Below are 19,581 nucleotides of genomic sequence, written 5' to 3' on the forward strand. Positions count from 1 at the left end.
AAAAAAAAGTGGCGAGCTGCAACAGTTGAGCTCATATATCTTCATTGCAATGATGTTGACCCGATTCAACTACATTGGAGGTTACGCAGTGCGAGTGGCCTGCTATGACTACTTGTGTGAATGGAAATAAGCGGATGAATGAATCACCAAATGAATCTTGGCACGGCCTACCACATGGCGAACTAAAATCGCAGGCCCGAAGCCAAGCTGGGAAGGGTAGTCGAATCGGCCTGTTTGAGTGCGTGCACAGAGCTGGAAAGCTTGAATTGTCAGAACATCACCTTGTCTACACATCATGCTGAATGCACCAAATCAATTAATTATTCATCTGGAATCCACAAACATATCACAAATTTTTAATCTTGATATTTTCCTTATCATTACCCTCGCCAGAGGAAGGGCATTGCATTTGAGTCCGTTTGTCTGTTTGTTTGTTTGTCCACAGAGAATAAATATAATTTTCGCTGCAACCGTTGGTCCGATTGACAGGACATTTTCACCATAGGTGCAACTCCACCTGTATAATTTTGTAAGGATAATTATGACATCATAGGTCACGTGATTCGGCTGCAACCTTGGAAAAACCGAAAAAGTATGCACCTCTATATCTCCGAAAGCGTTGAATAGAAAAAATTGGAGACATTGCTCATTGTTTAGAACTCTCCATGGGGAATAAAATATGTTAATGATGATGTCATAGGTGCCTCATCATTATGAAGTCTTAATTCGTCAACATTTTTATTATTCATCAAGTCATAATTCGTCAACATTTTTATTATTCAACAAGTCTTAATTCGTCAACATTTTTATTATTCAACAAGTCATAATTCGTCAACATTTTTATTATTCAACAAGTCTTAATTCGTCAACATTTTTATTATTCAACAAGTCATAATTCGTCAACATTTTTATTATTCAACAAGTCATAATTCGTCAACATTTTTATTATTCAACAAGTCATAATTCGTCAACATTTTTATTATTCAACAAGTCTTAATTCGTCAACATTTTTATTATTCAACAAGTCTTAATTCGTCAACATTTTTATTATTCAACAAGTCATAATTCATCAACATTTTTATTATTCAACAAGTCATAATTCGTCAACATTTTTATTATTCAACAAGTCATAATTCGTCAACATTTTTATTATTCAACAAGTCTTAATTCGTCAACATTTTTATTATTCAACAAGTCATAATTCGTCAACATTTTTATTATTCAACAAGTCATAATTCATCAACATTTTTATTATTCAACAAGTCTTAATTCGTCAACATTTTTATTATTCAACAAGTCATAATTCATCAACATTTTTATTATTCAACAAGTCATAATTCATCAACATTTTTATTATTCAACAAGTCTTAATTCGTCAACATTTTTATTATTCAACAAGTCATAATTCGTCAACATTTTTATTATTCAACAAGTCTTAATTCGTCAACATTTTTATTATTCAACAAGTCATAATTCGTCAACATTTTTATTATTCAACAAGTCTTAATTCGTCAACATTTTTATTATTCAACAAGTCATAATTCGTCAACATTTTTATTATTCAACAAGTCATAATTCGTCAACATTTTTATTATTCAACAAGTCATAATTCGTCAACATTTTTATTATTCAACAAGTCTTAATTCGTCAACATTTTTATTATTCAACAAGTCTTAATTCGTCAACATTTTTATTATTCAACAAGTCATAATTCGTCAACATTTTTATTATTCAACAAGTCTTAATTCGTCAACATTTTTATTATTCAACAAGTCATAATTCGTCAACATTTTTATTATTCAACAAGTCTTATTTCGTCAACATTTTTATTATTCAACAAGTCTTAATTCGTCAACATTTTTATTATTCAACAAGTCATAATTCGTCAACATTTTTATTATTCAACAAGTCTTAATTCGTCAACATTTTTATTATTCAACAAGTCATAATTCGTCAACATTTTTATTATTCAACAAGTCTTAATTCGTCAACATTTTTATTATTCAACAAGTCATAATTCGTCAACATTTTTATTATTCAACAAGTCTTAATTCGTCAACATTTTTATTATTCAACAAGTCATAATTCGTCAACATTTTTATTATTCAACAAGTCATAATTCGTCAACATTTTTATTATTCAACAAGTCTTAATTCGTCAACATTTTTATTATTCAACAAGTCTTAATTCGTCAACATTTTTATTATTCAACAAGTCTTAATTCGTCAACATTTTTATTATTCAACAAGTCTTAATTCGTCAACATTTTTATTATTCAACAAGTCTTAATTCGTCAACATTTTTATTATTCAACAAGTCATAATTCGTCAACATTTTTATTATTCAACAAGTCTTAATTCGTCAACATTTTTATTATTCAACAAGTCTTAATTCGTCAACATTTTTATTATTCAACAAGTCATAATTCGTCAACATTTTTATTATTCAACAAGTCTTAATTCGTCAACATTTTTATTATTCAACAAGTCTTAATTCGTCAACATTTTTATTATTCAACAAGTCATAATTCGTCAACATTTTTATGATTCAACAAGTCTTATTTCGTCAACATTTTTATTATTCAACAAGTCTTAATTCGTCAACATTTTTATTATTCAACAAGTCTTAATTCGTCAACATTTTTATTATTCAACAAGTCTTAATTCGTCAACATTTTTATGATTCAACAAGTCTTATTTCGTCAACATTTTTATTATTCAACAAGTCTTAATTCGTCAACATTTTTATTATTCAACAAGTCATAATTCGTCAACATTTTTATTATTCAACAAGTCATAATTCGTCAACATTTTTATTATTCAACAAGTCTTAATTCGTCAACATTTTAATTCATTAACAATTCATTATTCGTCAACATTTTTATTATTCAACAAGTCATAATTCGTCAACATTTTTATTATTCAACAAGTCATAATTCGTCAACATTTTTATTATTCAACAAGTCATAATTCGTCAACATTTTTATTATTCAACAAGTCATAATTCGTCAACATTTTTATTATTCAACAAGTCTTAATTCGTCAACATTTTTATTATTCAACAAGTCTTAATTCGTCAACATTTTTATTCATTAACAATTCATTATTCGTCAACATTTTTATTCGTTAACAATTCATTATTCGTCATAATTCATAATAACATCATTATGACGTCAAAATTCGACAAGTACAAAACTTCATCCGATCAAGATGAAATTTCTTGAGCATAATCTAGGGATAAATTGGTGGAGAAAAAATAAATAATGATGACGTCATCGGTCACGTGGTTCGGTGGCCATATTTGTTTTAACACAAAAGCCTTAAAAACCACTGAAAACACATCCTGGCGAGGGTTTGCAATCTCTGATTGCTCTTTTTCTTGTTATTACCTTTAAGAGCCACCGATATTATTAGGTCCCTAAAAAACTCCATTTTTTGTTTTGTTTTGTTTTTGGATATCATTTTTTTTGATATCCAGAAATGATGTAATTTTTATTCCCCACTTTTTTTCCATTAATTCACCTTTGTTCCAGTCCCCATTCCTTCCTCTCCTCTGAATCTCCTTTCCCTTCTCTCTTTGCTCCATCCCAATGCCTCCACCATCTTCCTACTTCCTTGCCCTCCCCTCTGCATGAAGAATGTGTATCAATGCCACCAGACTCGGTGGCGTAATGGTTGGTGCATCAGCTCTGAGTCTGGGAGGTCGGTGGTTTGAACCATGGCCAAGTAATACCAGAAATAACCCCCAAAATGGTACGTGCTGCTTCCTTGCTTGCCGCTCAGCCTTTAAGTACAGACATACACCATCGATTGGCAATATTAGTGCATGCTTGGATGGGCTTAATGGCCTCCTCCTGTGTTGAAGTTGTTTGCAAGGAACCACCTTTGGAGGCCATTTTTCCCCGCAGAGCAGGGGTTGGCCTTTTTCGGGCACCATGGTCCCCTTTTTGAAGCGATGTTTTACGGTTGGATGCCCTTCCTGCCGCCAACCCTGTTAGTCGCCTATTGCGATACACAGGGAATTACCAATTACCAGTGAACTGGTACTCAATTTCTGACCTCGGAAGGATGGCAGGCTGAGTCAACCCCCTGGCGTTAATTCAGCAATTGACCGGGATTCGAACCTAGGACCCTAGGATCCCAAGCCGGCACCCTCACCGCTAAGCCAACACCAGCCTTTGTAAGGGAAGTCATATTATTATTAGTCCCCTAACCAGAGGGGATTATAGGCTTTCTCTCCATCTGTCTCTCTGTCCGTCCGCCCATCTATTTGTCCGTCCCACCTGTGGTTTTCTTGACTTTTTATACCCTTTAACATATTAAACTGAAACTTGGTAGGGGACATGTATTGCAAAGCAATTCTCCCTCAAATTATTGTTGGGATGAATACTCGATTGTGCAACATCCTGCCTGTGAAGCGGTAAGGTGACAGTTTGTAGTCAATTCCTATTCTAACGGAGAAATGAACCCAGTCGAGATGACTTAAAGGGGAGCACATGAGAGCACTGTATGAAAGTTTTCCATTTGTCTAATTGGATACTTATCAAAGAGTAGGCCATTGTGTGCTGGTACCATGAGCAAATTGTATATTCCCTGAATAGCCATCACTGAAGTGGGACACTGACTGTCTCAGCACTGTCTCAACACTGCCACATGCCAAAGTACGTGGTTAGAAAAGGAGCAACTACCAAAATGAGTTTGTAACCAAATACGGCCAAAATTGGTTGAATTATATTGGGACCCAAAAGCAATCTGGTATTATGAAAGGAGATGGGACAGGGGTCAGGTGTGTAGCAAGTCGTTGCCATGCATCGATCATGGAGGTTTTTTGAATGCATTATCGAGGCTTGTGGAAGAGCTAGAGCAAAAGGGAAGGGAACAAAATGGAAATGGGGGAAATGCCAACATCAGAGCAGAAGTGAGAGTGAGATAAAGGGAAAGGGGAAGGACAAATGGGGTGAACAAGATGCACACAAGTTGAATGAACTTGAGCAGGAAAATGAATGGGAAAAGCGGGGATTATATTATTTGTATTATTTTGTATTATCCGCCTATATTATTTGGCCTGACTCAGCTCCACCTGGCTAGATGAGGTGAGCATGGAGTCGTTCCTATACTAACAACTGCCTCTTTCATTCTATTATTCATTCTTTTCTTCTTCTCGTGGAATGAAGGCAAGTACCTTTTCTCTCTGTTTGTGTTAAGGTCCGATAAGATATACCAGCTCGATTAGTAGACAGGTGTGTAGTCCAGCAGGAGCGCACTGGGGCGGAGCTACAGCACGTCAATCCATAGGAGGCGGAGCTTAGCTCTACAACATTTTAAAAAGTAAATAATAATAAACACCCACGTTCAGATCAGTTGAGTTATTGTGCTTTGTGTGCTTTCTTGGCCAAATAATAGAATAGGGATCAACCAAATAATAGAATAGGGATCAACCAAATAATAGAATAGGCACAACATGGATCAACTTCTGTCAACTCATCCAAACTCTCTCTTCCTCATATGTGGCGACTTCAACTGTCATCATGCCAGCTGGCTGGGTGTGTGTCCTCTCTCACCAGCCATGGCACCTTAGCAAAGGACTTCTGCGACTCATTGGGACTGACACAATCTGTCAATTTCCCGACCCGGATCTCAGTCAATGGAGTATCTTCTCTTCTAGACTTGGTTATGACAAACTTCCCTGCAAATGTCTGCTGCTCTTCTTCTGCTCCAATCGGTTCTTCTGATCATGTGCTTGTTAAAGTGGACATCTCTCTGGCCATTCTGGGAGAGCCTCCTCAGCGCCGACGAGTCTGGCATTTCACTCAGGCTGACTGGCATGGTCTTCAAGCAGCCATCAATCATCTGGACTGGTCTCCCATCTCTACTGCCTCTGACATCAAGTCTTCCTGGGAATTCTTCCAACGCAAACTGCTCTCTCTCATGCACAGATTTATCCCATCTCGTCTTCAGTTGTCTTACCCTTCCTCCCGTTCATGGTGCACTGAATCTTGTAGTGAGGCAGTTTCCCTGAAACAACTTGCCTTTGCCTCTTGGAAGGCAAATCCAACTGAAGGCAATCTCAGTTCCTTCCACCAAGCTCGGAACAAGTGTGTGTCTACCCTCAGGAGTGCCAGGAAGCACTATCTCTCCACACTCAAGATTGAACTCTCAAACCTGTCTCCTTCCTCCAAATCCTGGTGGCGTCTGGTCAAATCCGTTTCTGGTGTTTGTTCCCCCTCCATCCCCTCCATTACCTCAAATGGCGACACAGTTGACACCACACGTGACAAAGCCGAATGCCTCAACTCTGTGTTTGCCTCAAAATCTTGTGTCCCAAACCCATCTCTCTCTGTTCCCACCTTTCCCAGTCGAACCCAACTGTTCCTGGATTCTGTGTCCTTCTCTCCTGACAAGGTGGAGAAGTTTTTGTCAAACCTCGACTCTGATTCTGCAACTGAACCAGACGGCATCAGCCCACGGGTCCTAAAATCCTGCTCTGCCGCTCTATCTCACCCTCTCTCTGTTCTTTTCACCCTCTCTTTTTCTCGAGGTCATCTGCCAGCATCCTGGAAATCAGCAAACATTACCGCTTTACACAAAACAGGTGCAAAAACAGATCCTTGCAACTACAGACCAATCAGCCTGCTCCCAATTATCAGCAAAGTCATGGAATCCTTCATTGCTTTGGATATCAAATCCTTCCTCTTCTCCATTGGCTTGATCTCTGATCATCAATTTGGATTCAGACCATGCCATTCTACTCTGGACATGCTGCTTCTGCTGTCTCAACAATGGATGGAGGTCCTCAATGCCAAACAGGAAATCAGAGCTGTCTCCCTTGACATATCACGTGCCTTCGATACGGTCTGGCACCCAGCTCTGCTCACCAAACTCTCCTCCGATGGTATCCATGGAAATCTCCACTCATGGCTTGCGAACTTCCTCTCTGGTCGTAGGCAACGTGTGGCCCTGAATGGATTTCTCTCATCTTCCCCTTCCTGTTCTGGCTGGAGTTCCCCAAGGCAGTGTTCTGGGCCCTGTGCTATTTCTGGTCTTCATCAATGATCTCTCCGACTCTGGAAATTCCTCTCTATCTCTTTGCTGATGACTCCACTATCTGCCGCTCCATTCCTCATCCCTTAGATCGGCAGTCTGCAGCCTCCTCACTCTCTGCAGACCTGGACAAAATCACAGACTGGTCAAACAAGTGGAACATGTCATTCAATCCTGACAAATCCCACACTCTTACTATGTCTCTCCGAAAAGACCGACTGGAAAACCCTCCCATCTACTTTCTCAACAATCATCTCCAAGAAGTTCTGTCGCTCAAGCTTTTGGGTCTCACTATCTGCCATGATCTTTCTTGGGAAAACCACATTTCCAAGCTGGCCTCCAAAGCCAGTCGCCGACTGGGCATCCTCCGTCGTGCGAAGTCCTTCCTTGACACACCTGAGCTCCTCACCACATACAAGGCTTTCATCCGCAGCTCAATGGAATACTGTTCCCCCCTCTGGGCCGGTGCTCCTGCCTCACACCTAGCTCGGCTTCACGCTGTTGAAACCAAAGCTTTCAGAATCATTGGAATCTCCTGCGATGAAGCTAACTCCGAGGGCCTTTCACTCACTCGCCGCAGGCAGGTTGGTGGTCTTTCTGTCTTCTATCGACTCCTTGCTCCCCCAGCTCTCTCTGTGCTCTGTCCCCCTAATATTCCTACAGGTCGCACAAGATCTGCCAGCAACCTTCTTATGGTTAAACTGCCAAAATCTAGGCTCTCTGCTCACCTTCACTCTTTCATTCCCCTTTTCTCCCACCTCTGGAACAAACTCCCCCACTCCCTTCAATCCCACTCCTCCCTCCAAGTCTTTAAAACAGCTGTTCACCACCATCTCTTATCTTCCCCCATCCAAAACCTTGATCTTTTCTACCCCCGCTAATTCATCCCAGATACACATTTTTTGAAATTCCAACTTCTTTCCGGGAAGTCCTTGCAGTGTTGATGTGTTTTATACCTCTCCCACCTCCCCCCAAGCCCTCCCCCTCCCACATTTCTCTCGATGTCCTTACTCTCAAATGTTGTGTTTGTGTCCTTTCCCCTCTCCCCCCATCTTGTCTTCCGCGCCTCTTATTTTGTGTTTTATGTGTCGGTTGCCTTTTTGTGTGATTAATGTTCGCTCTTTCACGAGCCTCGATTTTGTATACAAAAAAGAAAAAAAGAAAAAAAAAAACCTTGCATATGTCGATACGTTAGACATTTTGTCTATGGAGCCATATTATAACAATACACGTTATAGGCAACAAAGACACAGACTCATGGTGGCAGAGCAGGTAACCATGATGTTATATATGCACTGTACATTAACATTATCCTTATATTCTCTGACATCTCCTTCAATACTCTCGGATGCTTACCGGGTCCCAAAACTTTATCTTCTTTCGTCAATTCCAAGAAAAAAGAAGAAGCAATTAAACAAATAATGCTAGCACACCGGACAGCCAGCTTAACGTCCAGTCGTGGGCTCAGACTAGACAGCCTAAAGGTGAGTGTGTGTACCTGTAGACAACCCCACAAGCCCTTACTACATCGTACTAAATATCAATTTTAAAAACTCTATTTCTTAAAATACATAGTTTTGTCGAAAAATGGTGACTTTTTATTAAAAAGGTGTGTGTGTGTGTGTGTGTGTGTGTGTGTGTGTGTGTGTGTGTGTGTGTGTGTGTGTGTGTGTGTGTGTGTGTGTGTGTGTGTGTGTGTGTTAAAATGAGTATGTTTATCATGGTAAAATGTGCATATTTCATTTATCACTCATGTTGGGGACTCAACTGGTTAGTGTCATGTGACGCCAGATAAGATCTGCCGATGACGTCATGGCCGACACATTTTTGTCGGGCTTCGACACTACACCTCTGGCTCTGTAAGTAGATAAGTATACATGCCCTTTTGCCTTGGATTTTCCTTGTTGAACAAAGTCCTTTTCACCAATGCTTTGTCATAAATAATCGTGCATTTTTCATCTGCTTCGTTGTCCTTTCTTCCATTAATCCAACATAAGAATGTATGTAGTGGATAGCAGGGATTGCTGTCCCACTGTTTCACTTTGGTAGTGTTTAGCCAGCATTCATTCATGGTTTACTTGGTCATAGTAGTAATAGTAGTTGGAATAGGTAATAGTCTCTGCTCAACCTAAAATATATATTTATTTATATATATATATATATATATATAAATAAAGAGGGAGTTGAGAAGAAAGGAAGAGGAGGGGAGATATGTGAAAGCAGTCGGTCAGGCACAGCAAGGTGCTTGGACTAAGTGGGAAGGTGTGCGGGTGAGGATATTGATAGTGCAGCGGCATAGCAAAAATTTAAGAAGAATTGTGCATTTTGTGATGGAAGCACCAAATTTGGCACAATGATAGAATGTTATATTTAGAACATTTTCAGATATGGAACCACTTTGAAATTCACCCAAGGTCGCCGCCATATTGGATTTCAAAATGGCGGCTTTAAAAATCTGTAACCCTTAGGGGGGGTGGCGGAAACAAATCCTACAGGCACAATTATTGCCCCATTCACCCTATATCTTTTCTAACATCAGTAGACACATTACAGCGGCGATTCTGAGCTCAAGGGAACATCTAGGGGTCTGGGGAGTGAAAAATTTGAAAATTTCGGCCAAAAATACCCCTAAAAGAGGTCATTTGGTGTCAAATTTCAGGGGGGGGGTCGTGTATTGTCCTGTAGATAAAACATGCTGGTCCGTTGATTAACCCCTAATTAAACGACTTTTTTGTTTGTTTGCTCCATCCAGGTTTCAATCATGTCGAAGCAGTTCAAGTTAGTTCATGTTACCAAGCATGTAACTTCAACGCCAAAGACGCCACTGGACTGGGAACTCTGTGTTCTGTGTCAAGTTGATATAGGAGAGTCCCTACAGTGTCCTGCTGTCACGAAAAGAACTGATGCAGGTGCTGGATACAAGACACTTGAAGACAATCTATCAGCATTCAATAAACTAGGCAAGCTGCCACAAGACGTGGACTTGCAACGACTGGATGAAGGCCAAGGGATAGCTGCCACTCTAGCTGCCCACCAAGCCAAGTGGCACAAGTCATGCAGGGTGAAATATAACACTACCAAGCTACAGCGGGTACAGAAGAGAAGTCATTCAGAGGGAAGCCCTATCCCCAGTACAATCACAGATAAGTACAAGCTTACTAGGTCTCAGGCAGCTTGTGTTGATAGCATATGCGACAATTTGTGCTTCTTCTGCCAGCAAGAGCTTGGTTTGGAGTTTCATCAAGCAGCGACATTGGAACTAGATAAACACGTTCGCAACGCTGCAGAGTTTCTTCAGGATACCACTTTGTTAGCCCAACTGAGTGCTGGGGACATGGTCGCAAGAGAGGCCAAGTACCATAAGAAATGTTTGACATCCCTATACAACCGCGTGAGGGCAGCAAAAAAGCTTGCTGAGCAAAGCCAGAGCACGGTAGATGTCATTTCAGCAATAGTCCTTGCTGAACTGGTAACGTACATAGAGGAAACTGCTAAAGAAGAAGACACTGCTCCTGTATTCAAAATGGCAGACCTCACCAAGCTCTACACAATGAGAATGGAACAGTTCGGAGTTGTGCTGGAAACACGAGTCCATACAACCAGACTCAAGGAGCGTATCCTGGCACACTTCCCTGATCTGCAGGAGCACAGGCAGGGAAGAGATGTCCTGCTGGTGTTTCAGGAAGACATTGGCAGTGCATTAGCCAAGGCATGTCAACATGATATTGACAGTGATGTTGTGCACCTGGCACGAGCTGCAGGGATTATAAGGAAGGATATGTTCCAGTCATCTCAGCCTTTCAATGGGTCCTTCTCAAACAAATATCAAGAAGAGTCTGTGCCACAACTGCTGCTGACAATGGTCTCCATGATTTTAGAGGGCGCAGGCATCAAAGATCAGGCATGTCAGTCATCGGCATCGGCGTCTGTGACAATAGCTCAACTTCTCAAATACAACAGTGTGAAGCATGAGAGGAGAGGTGCAGGCACAGACGTACGACACAGCATTAGTCAAGAGACTCCTTTGCCAATATATCTTGGCTTGATGCTTCATGCCCATACGAGAAAGAGGGAACTGGTTGACACATTATCTGGACTAGGGATCAGCATTGCCTATGATAGAGTGCTACGGATCTCTGCAGAGCTGGGGAACGGGGTCTGTCAGCGCTTTCGGGCGGAGAAGGTGGTCTGTCCCCCAAAGCTCCGCGGTGGAGTGTTCACCACATCAGCTGTGGATAATATAGACCACAATCCCAGTTCCACGACAGCACACGACTCCTTCCACGGAACTGGTATTTCATTGATGCAACATCCAGACTATGACAATCAAGGCACAGACCGAGGTATTGTCATCATCGGGGGTGTCTCAAATGTCAAGACTGTGGAGGACCTTCCACGGTATTACACAGATGTACAACCAGTTAGTTCACTTGCCAAAAGCCACCCTGTACCAGCTGGAACCCAGGCGTCGCTGCAGAGGAATCCTGCACAAGCTGAACTGGATAAAGAGAAGAGGTGGCTCCAGACTGTGAAGGATGCATGTGACAGTGGTGACACACAGAATCCAGGAAACATTTCTTGCGCTGCACATCACGCAGAGAACCAATCGGCCAAGGATACTAGTATCACAGTCACACCCACTGCCTTGCTTCCCCTCTTCCATGACCAAGCCCACTCAGTGGCAATGATCCGCCATGCCATGGATGTCGTGAAAGCAGCGATCAATGAGCTAAACCCTGGACAGATACCCGTCGTCACACTGGACCAACCACTTTATGTGATCGCCAAGCAGGTGCAATGGAACTGGCCAGATACACATGGTGAAGATCTCTTTGTGGTCATGCTGGGTGGTCTACACACAGAGATGGCAGCTTTGAAGACAGCAGGAGACTGGCTGCAAGACAGCGGTTGGACACAGGCATTGGTTCAGGCAGAGATAGCAACAGCTGGCACAGCAGACTCCTTCTTGCGTGCAGCTCACGTCAGCCGTACAAGACGCGCCCACCAAGTAACTGTTGCTGCCCTACACATACTGCAGCATCGTGCATATGACATATACAACGAAAGAGCAACTGCAAGAGATGAGGAACCATTGGAGTTCGAGGCATGGTGTGACCAGAGAGCAGCGGCATGTCCACAGTTTCAGTACTGGGCCACTGTACTTAACCTGGAGCTCTGTATACTCCTCTACATACGTTCACTGAGAGAGTCCAACTTCACGCTGTACATGGACACCCTACCAGAGCTAGCTGCATGGTTCGCTGCATTGGGCCATATCCACTATGCTCGCTGGTTACCAGTCCACATCAGGGACATGGTTGGCATTGCAGAGAAACACCCAGATGTTGCTGCCAAGTTCCATGCGGGGCACTTCACATCCAAGAAGACTAGGCATGCTTTCTCCGCCATCTCCCTAGACCAGGCTCATGAACAAAACAATGCCACGGTCAAAGGCGATGGCGGGGCAGTGGGCCTAACTGAAAACCCAGTGCCCTTCGACGGTGGATGGTGGCTGGCCCCGAAGTTGCTCGGGTCATCACAGAATTTGAGACCTCACAGCAACTGCGCCAAAGGGGAGAGCACACCCACCACCATGAGCAAACCGACAGTGTGCAGAAGAAGTTCGTCCAAGATATCCGTGCACTGACAACAGTCATCGAAGAGATGGGCAGCCCCTTTGAAGAAGAAAGCACAGATTTGCTGGTCCTGGGCACACTGGAGATCTTGGGCCCAGCTGTTGTAGATACTGTGCGTACAGCTTTACAGATTGGGAGAGATCAGTTCCATTCATTTGAGAAGGAACGTCTGGCAGACAGATCCAAGCCACTCAATGATGTCATCAAACGCAACAAACTGCTATCTCCCATCAAACTGCTATCTGCTATCTATGATGTCATCAAACTGCTATCTCCCATCACCATGCGACTGGGGGTGGGTGGACAATGACGGACAGTTGGATCCTCTGTGGACAACACTACCAGAAGCTGCCAAATCCTGCTATGAACTCATCTGTTGTGGGTGCGAAAAAGGTTGCAGTGGGAGATGCAAGTGCAAGAAAGCGGCTCTGAAATGCACAGCACTGTGTGCCTGTGATGGTGACTGCTCACATTGAGTTGGAACTGTGACACTTGGCATGACTTGATGCAATACGCTCGCTAGTTCTCTTGCTGAACGTGTGTATACAATGTACGTAATATGGGATTATCAGTTGCTTATGTGCATTAAAACATATTTCAATACAACCATTCAATTCATTGACCTCAGAAATGTACATCTAGACACCAGAATCAAGTATCTAGCTGGCATAGAACCAGAGATATCGGTCAGCAGATTTTCGGAAGCCGCCATCTTGGAATCCAATATGGCGTCAGTAAATCAATTTCCGCCATCTTGAAATCCAATATGGCGTCAGTAAATCAACTTCTAAGTAGAACCATTCAATTCCTTGACCTCAAGTTTGTACATCCAGACACTAAAATCAAGGCTGTAGCTGGTATAGAACCAGAAATATTTGTAATTAAAGATTTTTAAGCCGCCATTTTGAAATCCAATATGGCGGCCACATTGGGGTGAATTCCAAAGTGGTTCCATATCTGAAAATGTTCTCCATATAATATTCTATCATTCTGCCAAATTTGGTGCTTCCATCACAAAATGCACAATTGGTTTGCTATGCCGCTGCACTATGAAGTGGCAAGAGATTTGAAGGATGGAGCCAATATTGTTGAATTTCCTGTTGACGGGCAACGTATGATGTGCTTCCATCACCAGTAAACTTGAGATTGTGGGGGTTGTTGCAGGAGGAGAGATGTTATTTGTGTGGAGGTGTGGGAACAGTGCAGCATGCACTGAGTGCATGTTCAGTAGCATTGGCAGCAGGAAGATACAGGTGGCGACATGATCAGGTGCTGGCGGTGGTGGTGCAGATGGTGCAACAAGAGGTGCTGAGATCGAGAGAGAGAAGAGTGGAGAAGGAGACTGACGGGGGAGAGGTGTGGTTTGTCAAAGAGGGCCAGGTGGAAAGAGGAGGTGGAAAGCAAGAGGGCTGTCAGATGCTTGTGATTGGCAGGTGGTGGCAGACCTAAAGCCACAATTGGTATTCCCAGAGGAGATCTGTGTGACAAGGTTGCGGCCTGACATTGTCATTTGGTCAAGTGCAACAAGACAGGTCATCTTAGGGGAGTTGTCGGTACCTTGGGAAGAGAACATGGAGGAGGTGCACGAGAGGAAGAGAGGAAAGTACAGTGAGCTGGAGGCAGAGTGCCGGGAGAAGGGTTGGCGCGTTTCGTGTCAGCCATTTCAGGTGGGGTGTAGAGGGTATATTGGCAATTCCTTTTCTGCATTTCTTGCTCGGCTGAGAGTGTGTGGGACAGAAAGAAGGAGGATGTGTGACAAGGTGGCCCAGGTTGCCTTGAAAGGCTCATTTTGGATATGGAGGAAGTTTATGGAGGCACGTCGAACGGTGTCGGTTGGTTGTGTTTTTTTGTTTTTTTTGTTACCATTATTCTTATTTTGTGTGTTGAGTGGTGTATGATGTAAGTGTAGGTGGTTGATTGGTTGGTGTTCTGTCTGTATGTGTGTGTATGGGTGTGTATGTGTGTGTATGAATGATCTGGTGTGTTTTGTTGGTGAGAGGTGAAGGGTATAAAGGTGGGTGTTTGAGTGTTCCACCATGTTTGTTTGGTGCTGTGGATTCTGGATGTGGAGGTGTTGTTGTTGTTGTCATTGTTGTTGTTGTTGTTGTTCGCACTGGCTGGGGGTGGGGTATGTACGCATCCAGATGCAGTTGCTGCATGTGGATGTGTATGTGCCCATGCTGGCCCACCTTAGCTGACCGTATCGAGGTTGAAGGGCCGAAACTGCATGATGCTGAGGACCTCGACTGAGGACCCGGTCAGTGCGGCACACTTGTGACCAGGTGTGTTTTGAACTTATATATATATATATATATATATTTATTTATTTATTTATTTATTTTTATCATTGTGTAAGGTCTTGCGTCACTTTACTGTACTGTGTTTAAATTATACATCGTGTTTAATTTGTTGCCAAACTTCAAATTTAACTTTGACCTGCTAACTTCACACTTGTCTTGCACAGACTCTCCAGCCAGCCAGACCAGGCAACGGGCCTCTGAGGCTCGGAGCACCAGTGACATGGGAGCCTGCGTTCCCTTACGACGCAATCGTGTGAGCACTCGGGCGGACACATCGTGCTCAAGCAAAGCCCGTCCTCACTCACTTGTTGACTTTGAGACCTACTGGGACACAAAGGTGCTCGTGTCACATTTCCTGGAGGAGACCAGGAGGCAGACGTTCACGCCTGAGGTGCAGCATGTCATCAGCGACATCTCGACGGTGGTCGAGCGTGGGCAAGCCACCATGGACGAAGCAGTTGCCAGTGCAACCATCATTGATCAGGTGGTTTGTCTTGCCAACGAATATGAGGGTTGAGTTTGAGTATGTTATGTATTCGCTCACAACAGATAATTTTAATAATGTTGTTACAATTCTAAAGATGAATGCTTAACCAAACCAGCATTTGTTATTGGTCAACTGAATAAAAACAGATTTACTCAACCAAGCAAAGGTAAGAGCCTAAGAACGAATCATAATGAACAATCATTTGTTGTTCGTTATTAATTCGTCGGCTCTGATTTAGTGAACCTTTCATTTCGATCAATTTGTGAATCCGCTTACGCATTCCCTAACAAGCTGTACTCAGTAATCCATGTATGCCATGGAGATTTCATTTTGGGACCATATTCTAATGAAGCAAACATAAGTTAGACGACAGGAAATTGAGAGGAGACAGAAGTAAGGGCAGAGGATGGAAGATAATTGTGGACATCTGAGGAGGGAAATAGCACCAATGTTGTTTATGTGTACTGATTCTCTCGCCAAATTCCCTGCTGAAGGTCAGTTACACAATTAGCAATATGTTGCACCTCCGCTTGTGGCGATGGCACAGGAATGATGGGACAGATGGTCTCCTGCACACAAGTTTACTTATGCTTGCTAGTGTTGGTCACCCAAAGGTGAAAAAGATCCATTTTTTCCTTTTTGTCATGTGACTACGACAAAATGCCGAGCTCGATTTCGCACCGACTAAAAATCGATTGTCTTATTTTGAGGCCTTGCAGGTCAGTGTGTCTATTTATCACATTCCCAAAGGCGAAATTTAGTTGAAGGAAAGAAGACTTGCTCCTCCATGTTGTGTTTACAAGAGGAAAGATGTGTCAAACGTATGCCGACGTAATATGTCCATTCATGCATTTAAAGATGAGTTCCCTTGCACTCCTTCAATATAGGAGGAGGCCATTGGATCCATCAAGCCTGCGCCATGGTTGCCAACACATGGTTGTTTGTACGTGTTCTATCCTTTGTAAGTGCCGAGTGTCAAGCGTAGCAAGGAAGCCGCATGATTCGACCGTGGTTCGAACCGCAGACCCCCCAGACCCAGAGAGTATGCTCTAACCATCTAACACCAACAAGTTTAGTCGAATTTGCATCACGTGGCTGCTGGTGATGCTGAGGCAGTACACTCTATCGGAGAAAAAGAAGAATCACCTTTAGAGGCCATTTTCCCCCGCAGAGCAGGGGTTGGCATTTTTTGGGGGGACAGCGTGGTCCCCTTTTTGAAGCAATGTTTTATGGCCGGATGCACCTTCCTGCCGCCAACCCTGTTAGTCGCCTTTTGCGACACACAGAGAATTACCAGTGAACTGGTATTCAATTTTCCGACCTCGGAAGGATGACAGACTGAGTGAACCCCCCTGGCGTTAATTCAGCGATCGACCGGGATTCAAACTCAGGATCCTCGGATCCCAAGCCGGCACCCGAACCGCTAAGCCAACACCAGGCTAGTACATTCTGTCGGAGGATGACGGTTTATAGCTGGGTCGAGATTCAAACACAGACTAGACCGTTTAGAGGCTGGTGCGCCACTTATTAGATATGACCAACATATGGCAATGCCCCCTAAAGCCATCTGTCTTCTAATGGATTATGGACTTTATAAATCAATTTTTCTCGGATTATCTCACATGAAGATTTTTGTCTTTTTTTTTTTTTTTTTTACTAAATTTCACCCAATTCGGAAAACCTTGAATTGAAATAATCTTCTATAATACTATAGTTATATGGACTCTTTTCAGAGACATCAGAACCCACAAAATCCCAACTTCCCTTCTCACCTATTGCGTTGAGCAGCGATAAATGTGGAGCATGGGGAGCGTATTTCGTCTCTATGGAACCATCCACTGTAATCTCTCACTTTCAAAGCTCTAAAAAGGTTGGATGGCATATAAATCAATAAGGACTTGTTTTGAAAGCCTGTACAATGTATCACACCTTTGGTGGCATTTAGAGGAAATATTGAAAATCAACGAGGATGACATTTGGTGACAATGAGTGAACGGAATCATGACAGGAATACTTTTTCGAATGACACTTGGTCTTAAATTGTAAATCATTTTTACTGTTTCCAAAGAAGAGCCCACACCTTGAACGAAATAGGATCTTATAACAGACTATGTTACCTCCGCCAACAAAGGTGGACGGAGGTTATGTTTTCACCTCTGTTTGTCTGTGAGCAGGATATCTCAAAACGTTATGGACGGATTCAGACAAAAGTTGGTGGACATGGTGGGAGTGTAACAAGGACAAATTCATTTGACTTTGGTGAAAATCCGAATCCAGTTACGATAATTATTTAATTCTTAAGTCATTCTTCACCATTGAGCGATAGGTCCAAAAACGATACATAGCAGGATATTTCAAAATGTTATCGACAGATTCGGACGAAACTAAGTGGATGAGTTGGGTAGGTGACGAGAACAAGCCGATTCGATTTTGGTTAACATCTGGATGCAGATCCGGCCTATTGGTGGGATAGAATACGTAAACTCTTCAGCCTGGTGGAGGTGTGCGCTCTATGGAGTGCCCTCCTGGTTTTGGGTATTGAGTTTAAGAATCATAACAAGTTTCAGTATAAACGAGTTTGTTCCCATACCTAAACATTACAGAGAGTACAAGGCATGGTCTGTATCATAGTCCAGGCCTAAAAGTTTCCCTATACATATGGGAAAAAGGAACTTGGGAGTAATTGAAATATAGTTGGTGGTTCATGTGCTGCCTGTGGCTGATTGGCTGCATCATTTACTGGGGGTGCCTCTGATGCAGTGCCCCCCCATTATCAGTCAGCTGGTACTCATTTTACCGACCTCAGAAGGATGACAAGCTGAGTCAACCCAGCTGGTGTTAATTCAGCGAAATGACAGGGGCTCAAACTCAGGACCCTAAGATTTCAAGCCAGCCACCTTGATCATTAAGCCAACACCAGGCTAAAAATATAGTTATAAGAAATGAAATGCTTCTTTTTTGGTTTGTGCGTAAGGCACACACCTGTAATTTGTGGCCTAAAAATTATGACTTGAAATGTTTTATTAAGACAGGTAAAGGTATTGGTGCTTCACACACAGGGCATTGGGTCACAAAGTGCACCATCTTTCACTTGAACATTAAGGTGGGAGTCTCTTCTGATGGCATTACTTGATGACGATAAAGATCCCACAGCAATTTTCATGAAGAGTAAGCAGGTTATCACCGACACCTTCAACGAATGACAAATTCCTGCCACCTGCATTCGAACATCTAGGCCTACTCAGTTGGTTCATGAAAGGCCTGGCAAAACTCTTTCCCCAGCTGATCCCACAATAAGATATCTACCTGCTGCCACATGGTTTACTTATTTTTTTTTTTTTTTTTTTAATATGATTTAAGGCTCATATTGGAGGTCGTTTTATACATGGTCTAAGAGTAATTTTCTCTTGTTCACAGTGCCTTCAGAAAGTATTCACACCCCTTGTTCACAGTGCCTTCAGAAAGTATTTACACCCCTTGTTCACAGTGCCTTCAGAAAGTATTCAAATACATTTTGTTGTGATAGGTGTGAATTTAAAATGGATTTACTTGATTTTTTTGTCACAGATCGACACCAAATACCCCATAATGACAAAGTGAAAACATGTTTTTGAAATTTTTACAAATTAAAAACAAATATCCAATTTAAATAAGTATTTATCCACCGGACTTAATACTTCGTAGAGGCGCATTTAGTAGTGACTACAGCTTCAAGTCTTCTTGCGTATGTCTATATCAACTTTGTAGATTTGGATTTGGGGAGTTTCTCCCATTCTACCTTGCAGATTTGATCAAGCTCTGTCAAGTTGAATGGGAAGCATTGGTGAACAGCAATCTTCAAGTCTTTCCACAGATTCTCAATGGGATTCAACTCTGGGCGTTGGCTGGGCCACTCAAAGACCTTCACGTTCTTATTAATCCTGGTGTTGGCTTAACAGTTAGGGTGCTGGCTTGGGATCCCAGTATTCTGAGTTCGAATCCCGGTAGATATTTTAATTAACGCGAGGGGGGTTGACTCAACCTGTCATCCTTCCGAGGTCAGCAAATTGATTACCAGCTCACTGGTAATTTGGGCACTGCATCAGCGGCACAAATGTGCTTCCAGAAAAATGATGCAA

The 19,581-nt window shown here is 42.4% G+C and overlaps 1 protein-coding gene across 1 annotated transcript in view; it reads left to right on the forward strand.

Moving 5' to 3' along the window:
• Window positions 1-19,581, forward strand: part of LOC137431092 (protein ENTREP2-like) — a 148,620-nt gene that overhangs the window by 114,819 nt on the left and 14,220 nt on the right. The window contains exon 7 of the mRNA XM_078781393.1: window positions 15,141-15,460. The gene's annotated coding sequence lies outside the window, so the exon portion shown is untranslated. The remainder of the gene's footprint in view (window positions 1-15,140; window positions 15,461-19,581) is intronic.

Source organism: Myxine glutinosa, chromosome 7, assembly GCF_964187855.1.
Source record: "Myxine glutinosa chromosome 7, kmMyxGlut1.1, whole genome shotgun sequence".
Lineage (NCBI taxonomy): Eukaryota > Metazoa > Chordata > Myxini > Myxiniformes > Myxinidae > Myxine > Myxine glutinosa.